The following is an 11,119-nucleotide window of genomic DNA, read 5'->3' on the forward strand; positions in this document are numbered from 1 at the left end:
AATAGAGGCGAGTATACTTCAGCTCAGTTCAAAACACTTCTCGCATTAAAAAGTATCATCCACCAACTCACATGCCCCTCACCCCAGAACAAAATGGAGTCTCCGAACGCAAACACAGGATGTTCTGGAGACAACCCGAGCTCTTTTGCATGAAGCCAGACTTCCTCTAACATTTTGGACTGATGATATACTCATTTCCATTTTCCTCATTAATCTCCTCCCTTCCAAAAATAACTCCCTCAAATCCCCTTACCAACACTTAACCAACAAACAACCCGCATACAATCAATCAGCTCAAGGTCTTCGGCTGCCTCTGCTTCCCCTAGCTCAAACCTCTAGCCCCCAACAAATTTTCCCCACGCTCCACTCCATGCATATTTCTTGAATACTCCAATTCCTAAAATGCTTACCGTTGCTACAACCCATCCACCAATAAAATCATTATATCTCGCCATGTAATCTTCCATGAGGATCAATTCCCCTACTCTATCAATCAACCCAAACTCACATCCACCACTACTAACACACCACCTTCCCCTTTACTACTCACTCCCACCTCAATCCTCCCACCAAGCATTTCACATCACCCTTCAGCCAACTCCCCACTACTCACATACATCTCCTCACCCACTCCATTAATTCCCTCCCCAACCATCTCCACCGATTCCCAAGCATCCACAGACTATTCATCCACATCAACAACTAACCCACTTCCTCCTACAGACCCTCCTCATCCCATGCTCACTAGATTCAAAACAGGCAACATAAAACCAAAATAGATCTTCACACTCTCTGCAACCCAAACAACCCCATCCACCCCTACCACCTTTACCCAAGCTAACAAAGACTCCAATTGGCAGACAGCCATGTCAGCTGAATTCTATGTGCTGCAAAATCAAGGCACATGGACTCTCACTCCACCTCCATCCAAACAGCCCATTATAGGATGCAAATGGACCTACCGCCTCAAACTCACACCCACTGGCACCATTGATCGTTATAAGGCTAGACTAGTAGCCCAAGGATACACTTAACAATTTGGCATCCACTTCTACGAAACCTTTAGTCCAGTAGCCAAAATGCCCACCATTAGACTCCTACTCACCATCGCTCTCCACAACAATTGGTCCATTAGACAATGTGCTGTCTCCAACGCTTTCCTACATGGCCCTCTTTAGGAAACAATATACATGAAACAATCTTTAGGCTTCATCGACCCTCTTCACCCCAACCATGTATGCAAACTCCACAAAGCTATCTACGGTCTTCATCAAGCACCACGTCAATGTTTCTAAACATTCTCCTCATTCCTTCTCAAATATGACTTCACAATAAGCAAATCTGATCCGTCCCTCTTTATTCACCGAACACCCACCACATAAACATATCTTCTTCTCTATGTCGATGATATTCTTATCACAGGAAATAACCATAATCACATCACACTCATCCTTTCAAATCTCCCAACAACGATTCAAACTCAAAGATCTTAGTCTTATCTCCCTATTCCTAAGCATTCAAGTCATCTAACTGCCCAACTCCTATTTTCTTCATCAATCCACGTACGCTGCCTCCATCCTACGCCTTGCTGGTATGGAGAACTGCAAACCAGCACCTACCCCCATCTCTGTTCAGTCCAAATCTTCTGCAGACAGCCATCTACCCTTCACCAATCCATTCATATATCGCAAAATAATAGGTTCTCTCCAGTACCTCGCCATTACAGGTCTAGACATAGCTTTTACTACAAATCTCCTCTGCCAAGCCATGCATCAACCTCTCAACATTCACTTCCACAAAATTAAACGTCTCCTACGCTATATCAAGGGAATGCCAGCCTTTGGTTTGTCGATCACTCGTGGAGATCTCATTCTCCACTCCTACTTAGATTTTTATTAGGCATCTGATCCATCAGACCGTAAGTCCACCACTGGACACTACTCCTATCTTTGCAACACGCTCATCTCCTGGAGTGTCAAGAAACAACCAACAGTCACAAAATCATCCATGGAAGTGGAGTACCGAGCTCTAGCAGCGACAGCAACTGATACAGTTTGGCTACGGCGTCTTCTAGCAGATTTCGCCATTCCTCAACCACTTGCCACACCTCTACATTGTGATAACATTTCAGCTATTGACTTAGTTAATAGCCCGATTTTTCATGCTCGTACCAAACACATCGAAATAGACTATGACTTTATCCGTGACTGGATCAGTGCAAAGGAGATCACCATTCACCGTATCTCTTCCCAGGATCAACCGCTAGACATTTTGACCAAGGCTCTATCTCCGAAACAGTTCAATGAAATTTGTTCCAAACTAGCCATCCAATCCCAGGATATTTAGTTTGAGGGGCGGTGATAAGCTATACACATTTGGTGAAAAGCCAGTAGACTATATCTGCACTTATCGATCAACTACTGAACAACAGAAGCACAGGAAGCACTAAACCATCTCCTTACATTATTACTTATCTGCAAAAGCTCTGCCTTGTGTAACGAGCTGTCTCCCTTCTTCTCTATATATCTCAAACAATGTAAACAATAAAGGCAAGCTTTTCAAATTAATGCAAACTGCAGTTCTCTCTAGTTTCTCGTGCTATGAGTTCTTTCAGAAAAGTACCGATTTGGAGTGACATAAAATCCTTGTATTTGAACTCTACCTGAATATTTTGGTCTCATAATCATATTGAACACCCTCTTATCAGCCTCCATATTCTCATCCTCTATTGTACGCCTCTCCCAAAAAGCTCGTAAGCTTATATTTATATTAGAGTAAATTAGTTAAGCTTAGTTATGAATAAAAAATTACAAACAACTAAAATGAAATTATTCATCTTTGTTTAACATCCTCAGATGATTAGAAGTCATCTTATGCATTTTGTTAATCATTTATAATTACAGCAGTTTTAAAATCGCTATCATTAAATACTTTGCTTTCATTTTTTAAGTAGTGCGAGAAGGGCCACCGAGTCGACAAGAAGGTATTCTAGGAGCATTTCCTTTTGCGGAGTTGGTTTGCAATGACTCAAAATAAACTTGAAAATTTTCCTAGTTGAATTTGAAACTTCAAAAAGTCTTGAAAAAAGGCTGATCAAGAACAATTTCAACCAAGTTAGTTAAAAATCCATCTCAATACAATGTCAACACTTAGAGAGATAATGTGCAGAATTCGGACTGTCTGAATTTATGAAGGTATACAGTAAATATACAGTTTTTTAAAACCATATATTTATTATGTATGTGTTGTGTACCCTCACAAATCTTGGAGAAATTGTTCTATGTGGACATCAGATGATCCGGAGACCAAACAGAATGAGCCACGTCATCCGGTACACAGCAGTACCGAGCACCGATACTGAGCAAAAAATAACGTTGTGGGTTCTGGTTAGTATCCGGACGCCGTCAGGGGTCCGTACAAAATAATTTTTCCAAATCTGAACACATCTTATATTCGTACTCCACTTGTAATAATCTCTCCAATACTTAATGCCTAAAACCAGCTAAAAAACTACGAAGCTTCAAAACTACATATCGCTTAACCACCGTTGACTCCTAAACTATTATAATTAACCTAATATTGTTAGGGTTTATTTAATTATAAAAACATTAAAAATCCTCATGCATCAGAAAGGCTAAGAAAATTATGGAATATCGTTATTTTTTATAGTCACTTCCCACCAACATGCATTAATAATTAGACCAAATTACAATATTTTTTTGCTTAAAATAATTCCTATTTGATATTTATTTATTTGAATTCATTTAACGGAGTAAAGGTTGAATAAAGTTGTCTAATCTCAACTATCTAATTAATTTTAGATTATAAAATTAAATTTCTAATTTCCAAAATTATTATAATTTTGAAATTAAAATAATTTCAATCATTGTTGGAAAATTTCTAATTTCCAAGACAGAGTCGCCTTAGATGGTTTGGTCACATAAAAAGGCGGCCTTCCGACGACCCAGTTAGGAGAGTAGAGGTATTAGATTTGACTTGTGTTAAGAAAGGTAGGGGTAGACCTAAAAAGACTTGGTTAGAAAATATTAGGAATGACCTTTCTTTATTAGATTTAAACGAGAATTTGGCTTTTAATAGGACACAATGGAGAAAAAGGATTCATGTAGCCGACCCCACGTAGTGGGATAAAGGCTTGATGTTGTTGTTGTTGTTGTTGGAAAATTTCTATTATGAGCTCATATAAATATTAAATTATATATTATGTGCTATCCTATATTTTAAAAATATAATTAATGATTAAATTAAAGATTGATTATTATTAAGCTTTTGAGACATCTCATTAATTTTTGTGTGAAATTTATTACATGTAAAATTAGGTATTTTATTTTATTTTTATGAAGGACTAAAATATATTAAATACACTCAAATATAAATAAGGTCTCAATCTAAGATTAATTTTTATTTTTGCTAATATCCCATCTTGAGTAAAAAAGAATGCTCTCCTCTCTATTAGAAACACCTCTTTAGACATGAAAGTCTAAAAACCCCAATTATTTGATTCAATAGATTCAAATTCTCTTATAACTAAGGCTTTGTTTGGGACGGCTTTCTTACTGCTTTCTAAAGCAGCTCTTTAATATAAAAATTTTATAATTTTTTATACTAAAAAGCTTCTTTAGAAAGTATGAAGAAAGCTGTTTCAAACGAAGCCTAAGACGAATGCTTTTAGGACAGCTTTTGATGAATGCTTTTTCGATGCTTTCAAGAAATTTTTACTCAATAAAGCTGTTATGAAAGGGAATAAGAAAGTTGTCACAAATAAAACTTAAATCTTCTTGATGATTTGAAATGAGATGTTTTTTTTTTTTTTCATCAAATTCGAGGTTATCATATCATATATCTTATATCAATCAATAGATCATATTCACACATTATAGCAGATTGTTCGGAACGATCAAATCTATAACATATCAAAAGTTCTGTAATAAAAGCTTATAAAATCATGATATAATGTATTTTTGACAGATTTAAAAAAAATGAATTTGTAGAACACAAAATCATCGAAAACATAAGTAAGAAAATAGTTACCTACAACGAACTGAATAAAATATGTAACAAAAATGGCAGGCAAATACAACCTAAAGACCTTACTCTCTTCTTTCTCTTCTTCTCCTCCTTTAATTTATTCCTAGCTAAACTACTAAGTAAGGGAGGCAATTGGGTGAGGCATGGAAATATATATATATATATATATATATATAGTACCACAGTGCTCTACTTCAAAATTTTCATATTTCTCAAATAAATTTATTTCACCCTTTTGGGTTATTATTGACATTCATCGAAGTCCAATAGTTGATGTTAGTTGATGTCCTGCGCCTTATACTTATCATATTTTTTCTTTAATTTCAATCTAACCATAAGTTAATCTCCTAATATCCATAATTAACTAACATTCACTAATATCCAACTTTTGATATCCATTAACATCCACCTTTCCATATATTTTGACATTCAAATTCTAACATTTTTATTGATATCAACCTCCTTAAGTTCATCAAAATTTTATTATATATACCTATCAACATCCAACTTTTGATGTCCATCACCCCTTAGTTCTTTTCATCAATGCATATAAACCCACAACATTGAATGTCCACCAATCGATATTATATGATGTCTAAGGTAAACTGATCGACATCCAACATTTCTTGCTCCTTAAACATTCAATTCCTGACATTCGAAAATGTTTGACTCTTAACATTGGTCATTGCTCTTCACAAATGCCCATTGACTTGTAGCACCAAAAAAATTGCTAATATATGTTTCCCGCTAACATAAACCAATTGATGTTTAACTTTTTTATATATTTGAAATCCTATGGTTGAGTCAACTCTAAATATTACTGTTACTTTTAATCCTCCAAAATTAGCATACTATATGACTACCACATTTGTTAGTCATGCTTCCTTCATTTATCATACCTTCACCTCTTAATTTTATTTCTTCTGTATTTTCTTTATTGATGCTTCTGCTAAAAAGTTTACTTAGTGATTCATGGATTAATTTATTATAGATATCTAATGTGGAGAAAATAAATGACTTATGATTTAAAGTAATTAATTACTTTCACTTTTAACATAAATTTTCTTACAACTTCCAAAGATCATTAATAAGCTAAGTTGCGCCCTCAAATTTGTATCTTGTGGTAGACATATGTAACAAGTGTTGTGATTTAAATGGTTTAGCTTACTTTCTTAAGAGTTTTTATGTTGGTTGTTAGTCAAATATATTAAAATATTCTATGAATTTGTAAAGATACACTTAAAATGTATTATAATATGGCTGACGGTCAGGAGTGGTGAGTGTTGGTTGTGGGCGGCAGGTGGTGTTTAGGAGTAACAAGAAGTAGTTTACAACAGCAAACGGTAGTTGCAATAATGAGCAACGATAGTGGGTGGTAGTAAAGGCGGCAGCAAAGCAAGTGGTGATTATTGGTGGATGAATCAACGATGATGACGATGAACTTTAGAGGTAGTGGTTGATAGGAAAATACTTGTTGTGCAAGTGACCATTGTTGGTTGGAGACTGCAAGTGAGGAAGGTAAGACCATAAGCTATGAGTTTTCATTGCATTTGAAATTTACCTAATTTTGATGAATTTTAAATATATATATAGACATTATATTTTATTTCAAACCACTTACATAGATACTTTGAATTTAGTTTACATCAGATCAAACATCAATAAAATCAAAACAACTGCATTTCTTTTATTTTACACTCATAATACGTATAGCCAAATAACCCTTTAAACAATCCATTCATGTCGAGTTAAATAGTATCATACTCTCATGTTTTATTAATTGACCAAGATCTTTATTAATCTTGTGTTGTGTCACACTTACCGACATAAATTAAATTAATTCTAAATTTGCAATCTATTATTTGAGTACACTCATTTAGTTCATTATTGAAATGAACTTAAAAAGAATAATCAAATTATTAATTACACATAATGCACTCAAAAAAAAAAAAAAAAAAAAACAAAAAAAAAAAAAAAAAAAAAACAATCATGGTAAGACATTACTTTAAGCAATATATAAGTTGATGCTTAAATGATGAGAAACCTTTTCAAATTGGGATTATTCCTTCTTACATGAGCTTAGATTTACGTTATCCGTTAATTATCTTTGTTTAGTATATTAATCTAATTATGTATTGATAATCCCAATCTTGTAGCTTATCAATTGCTTTTTTATTAGCTAATCTGACCATTAATGGAAATTAGAAGATTAAGATATTCTTCTTTATGTCTAATCCTCATATCTTTGCTTTCAAGCAACAATTAAAGATAATTAGCATAGCTAAGCTCTTTATTGTAAATTACATTAAAAATATATTAATATTTTATTCTTAATAATTTGTCATTTTCTGAATTGAAATATTTCAATAATAATATAACGAGCATGACTCATTTTAATTTGTGATTGTTAACTCATTATTAGGTTGTCTAAGATTTTTTGAGATAGGGGTGTAAGTGAGTCAAGCCAACTCGTTAGCTGGTTCGAGCTCAGCTTGATAAATGACTTGTGAGTTAAGTTTGATGTGCTAATGAGCTAAGATTAAGCTAATCACGACTCGACTTGTTACCCACAAGGCGATTTATTTAAAAACATTAATCTAAAATGCACTTAAAATATATTAGAATTCAAGAGTTTAAATATTAAACGACTAAAAATGCTTATTAATCTATATCTTACTTTCTTATATCATATGATCAAATAGTATTTTTTTTTACTAATTTCTCATTTTTTATCATTTTATTATATTAACTACATGAACTATAATCATTCACTTTTTTTCTAATAAACGAACCAGCTTTTGAGCCTACTCAAACTTATGAAATTAAGCTCAATGTCGAGCTCGATTAATTAATCAAGTTGAAGTTTGAACTAGGAGTGACTCAAGCTCGACTCGTCCACAGTACTCATATTCAGTATTATTCTGAGAGTCATTTTATTTATGTGTGTTCAATGCGACGTAAGATTTATAAAAATATGATACAAATTTCTTGACTCATATAATATGCATGAGATTAAGTGGGCCCCAAACTCAAATGTAAGGGCAAACAATATTTGATCCACCCAACTTGTTTTGTGTAGGCTCCATACAAAATGTGTGGGCTTAATGTTTCCTACATTTTTCATCATACATCTTAATTATTATTTTTATATTACATATAATATATTGACCCTAAATAATTTATTTATATAAATTAAAATTAATATATTTGTTCTTAGAAAATTATGATAGTCATATAAACGTTTTAATTATTTCAAATTTATAAATTTCACGTGATACTGCCATTTGTTGAATTTTGTAAATAAAAAATTGTTTTATCTTTAAAAATATTTGATAGCACAGTCATATCACCATCATTTCGCAGCCTTATCCATTTTGCAAAGAAAATTCAAAATTCTCTTCAAATACTTTGAAATAAATGGACTAATGAGCGATATATTCAAAAATTTCAGCTAAGAAAATAAAATAAAATATTATATATTTGTCTCATTTTATGTCATTATCAGTAACAAAGACAAAGGATATTAATAATTAATTAATTAAAAGAAGAGAGAACTCCACAAAGATAGCCAAAGATGGAGTTAATAATATGTGCCAAATCTTCAGCATTTCGTATCGTTCAATCTACCAAAACGATGATAGGGATGTCCATAAATAATGCTACCCAAACGTATTGAAAGGTTCCATCAACAGTTTCCATAGAAATACGCTTTCTCTTGTGGTAAATATATTATTATGATATTGTACTGTCTCTTCTTAAATTAAATGCATTATTGTTCCCATGAAAAATTAATAAAAAAAATAAAAAAAAATCATTATTAAACACACTAAGAATAAAATTATTCTGTGCAGATGTCGAACACCGTTCAAAGACTAACCAGAATGCGCCACATCATCTCTTCGCTATGTATCGCAGCTCGGTACTACTCTGTACCACCTGATATCACTGACGTGGCTGCACCTGATTCGCCTCCGAAAGTAAAACTGCGTCCGGCCTTCGCGCAGAATAATTTCTCCACATTAAAGCTCTATTTGATACAATTTTTTCATTAACGATGATAGGGATGTCCATAAATAATGCTACCCAAACGTATTGAAGGGTTCCATCAACAGTTTCCATAGAAATACGCTTTCTCTTGTGGTAAATATATTATTATGATATTGTTCTATATTATTAAATTAAAAGCATTATTGATCCCATGAAAAATTAATAAAAAATAAAAAAAAATCATTATTATATACACAAAGAATAAAATTATTTTGTGCAAATGTCGAACGCAGTCCAGAGACCAACCAGAATGCGCCACATCACCTCTTTGCTATGTATCGCGGCTCAGCACTGCTCCGTGCCACTTGGTATCACTAACCTAGCTGCACTTGATTCGCCTCCGAACGTAAAATTGCGTCCGGACTTCGCACAGAATAATTTATACACATTAAAGATCTATTTGATACAATTTTTTCATTAATTTATTTTTCTGACTACAAACATTATTCTATTTGGCTATTACTTTTTTTTGTAATTTCTAAAAAATTGTTATGATTGAAAGCTATTTTGTATAACGAGAATGGCTTTTTTTTTTGAACATTTAGGTCATTTAAGGCAAACTCACACACACGACGCATACACATAGACTCGAACCTTAGATCTCTTAGTTGGAAGCCTTAGCTCTCAACCAATAGGGCAAGGAGAGTTGTGTAACGAAGAATTGCTAATATGTGATAACTTTAAAAAAGGAGCTATTCAATTTCTTCAATAAAATATAAACTAACATCATTTATTTTCATATCCCACGAGATGTGTTAAGGGTTCCATAATAAATAATAAGAAATAAATATCATACTCTTTAATTTATAGCCCAAAAAGTAAAATTCAATTTTTTTTTTCTTTTAAACACTATTCTTTCAGGGAACAATTATTAGGTCCTCCGACCGGACGTAGAGGAACGTCCGGTCGGCACTAAAATCCCGCCAAAAAATTCGGTATTTGCTCGGCATTGCTAGGTATTATTTGGTAATAACGAGGAATACCGCTATGTGAAGACCTATACCGAGCAATACCGAGTTATACCAAGCAATACCGAGTTATACAAAAAAATACCGAGTTTTTTCTAGTTTGGTATTGCTCGGTATAACTCGGTATTGGGTCTTCACATGATGATAAAAAATATGGTTGGAAAAATACAAAAGAAATAATAATCACACATAAATCTAATTCCTTTTCCACACGCAAAGAATTTCTCGCAAAGCTTTCCCTCTCATTATCCTCCTAAGAATCCAAGCCATCAACTCCTTCACAGTCATCTAAAACTTGTAAGCAACACTTGATCAATTCAGTTCATTGAAGGGAAACTGCTTCATGTGATTAGAACTTTGAGAAAAATAAAGAAATATGAGCAGTCCCTTTAGCTATATCTATGTCTTTTAGTTCACAAACCAAATGTTTTTTTTTTTTCTTGTGGGGTTTGTGGCATTATCAGTTGGTTATACATAACATCAGCACAGTTCAACTTATGAGAAAGATGGTATAGGAGGGCATATGTTCTTCATAAATATCATATGAGTCTAATAAATTCTATACTATATGAATTGTGGTCAGCATAATCTTTAAAGATAATGTCACCCACCATTTGAATTGGTTCATCCATGAGAGAAACCTAAGGCAAAATTTTCGGAAGGAGCTCGTAACAATTGTAATTTAGGAGAAGAAGCTTGATTGGAAAAGTATTTAAGAAGCGGCGTATACGCCGTACTAATTGGCATATTGGCAGAATGCGCGTAATTAATTGGCGCATTCTTAGAATGCGCGTGATTGAATGGCGTATTCTTTAGAATGCGCCGTATAGGTCAGCGTATTTCTGTAATTTCTAAAGATTACGCCGCAATCTTCTGGCGTATTCCAGCCATTAAACATTTTATGGATTCAGTGCAATGGCAGGTGGAAATATTGCCTCAAATTCGATGCATTTTTTATGGATTCAGTGTTCTCGGAATTCAGGTTTATTGAATGAGGAAGATTTTTTTTTTGTTTGTGATGGTAACCGTATCCCCACCAATTTTAGGCAAAATTTTTG

The sequence above is a fragment of the Dendrobium catenatum genome, unplaced genomic scaffold (genome assembly GCF_001605985.2).
Source record: "Dendrobium catenatum unplaced genomic scaffold, ASM160598v2 fragScaff_scaffold_1525, whole genome shotgun sequence".
NCBI lineage: Eukaryota > Viridiplantae > Streptophyta > Magnoliopsida > Asparagales > Orchidaceae > Dendrobium > Dendrobium catenatum.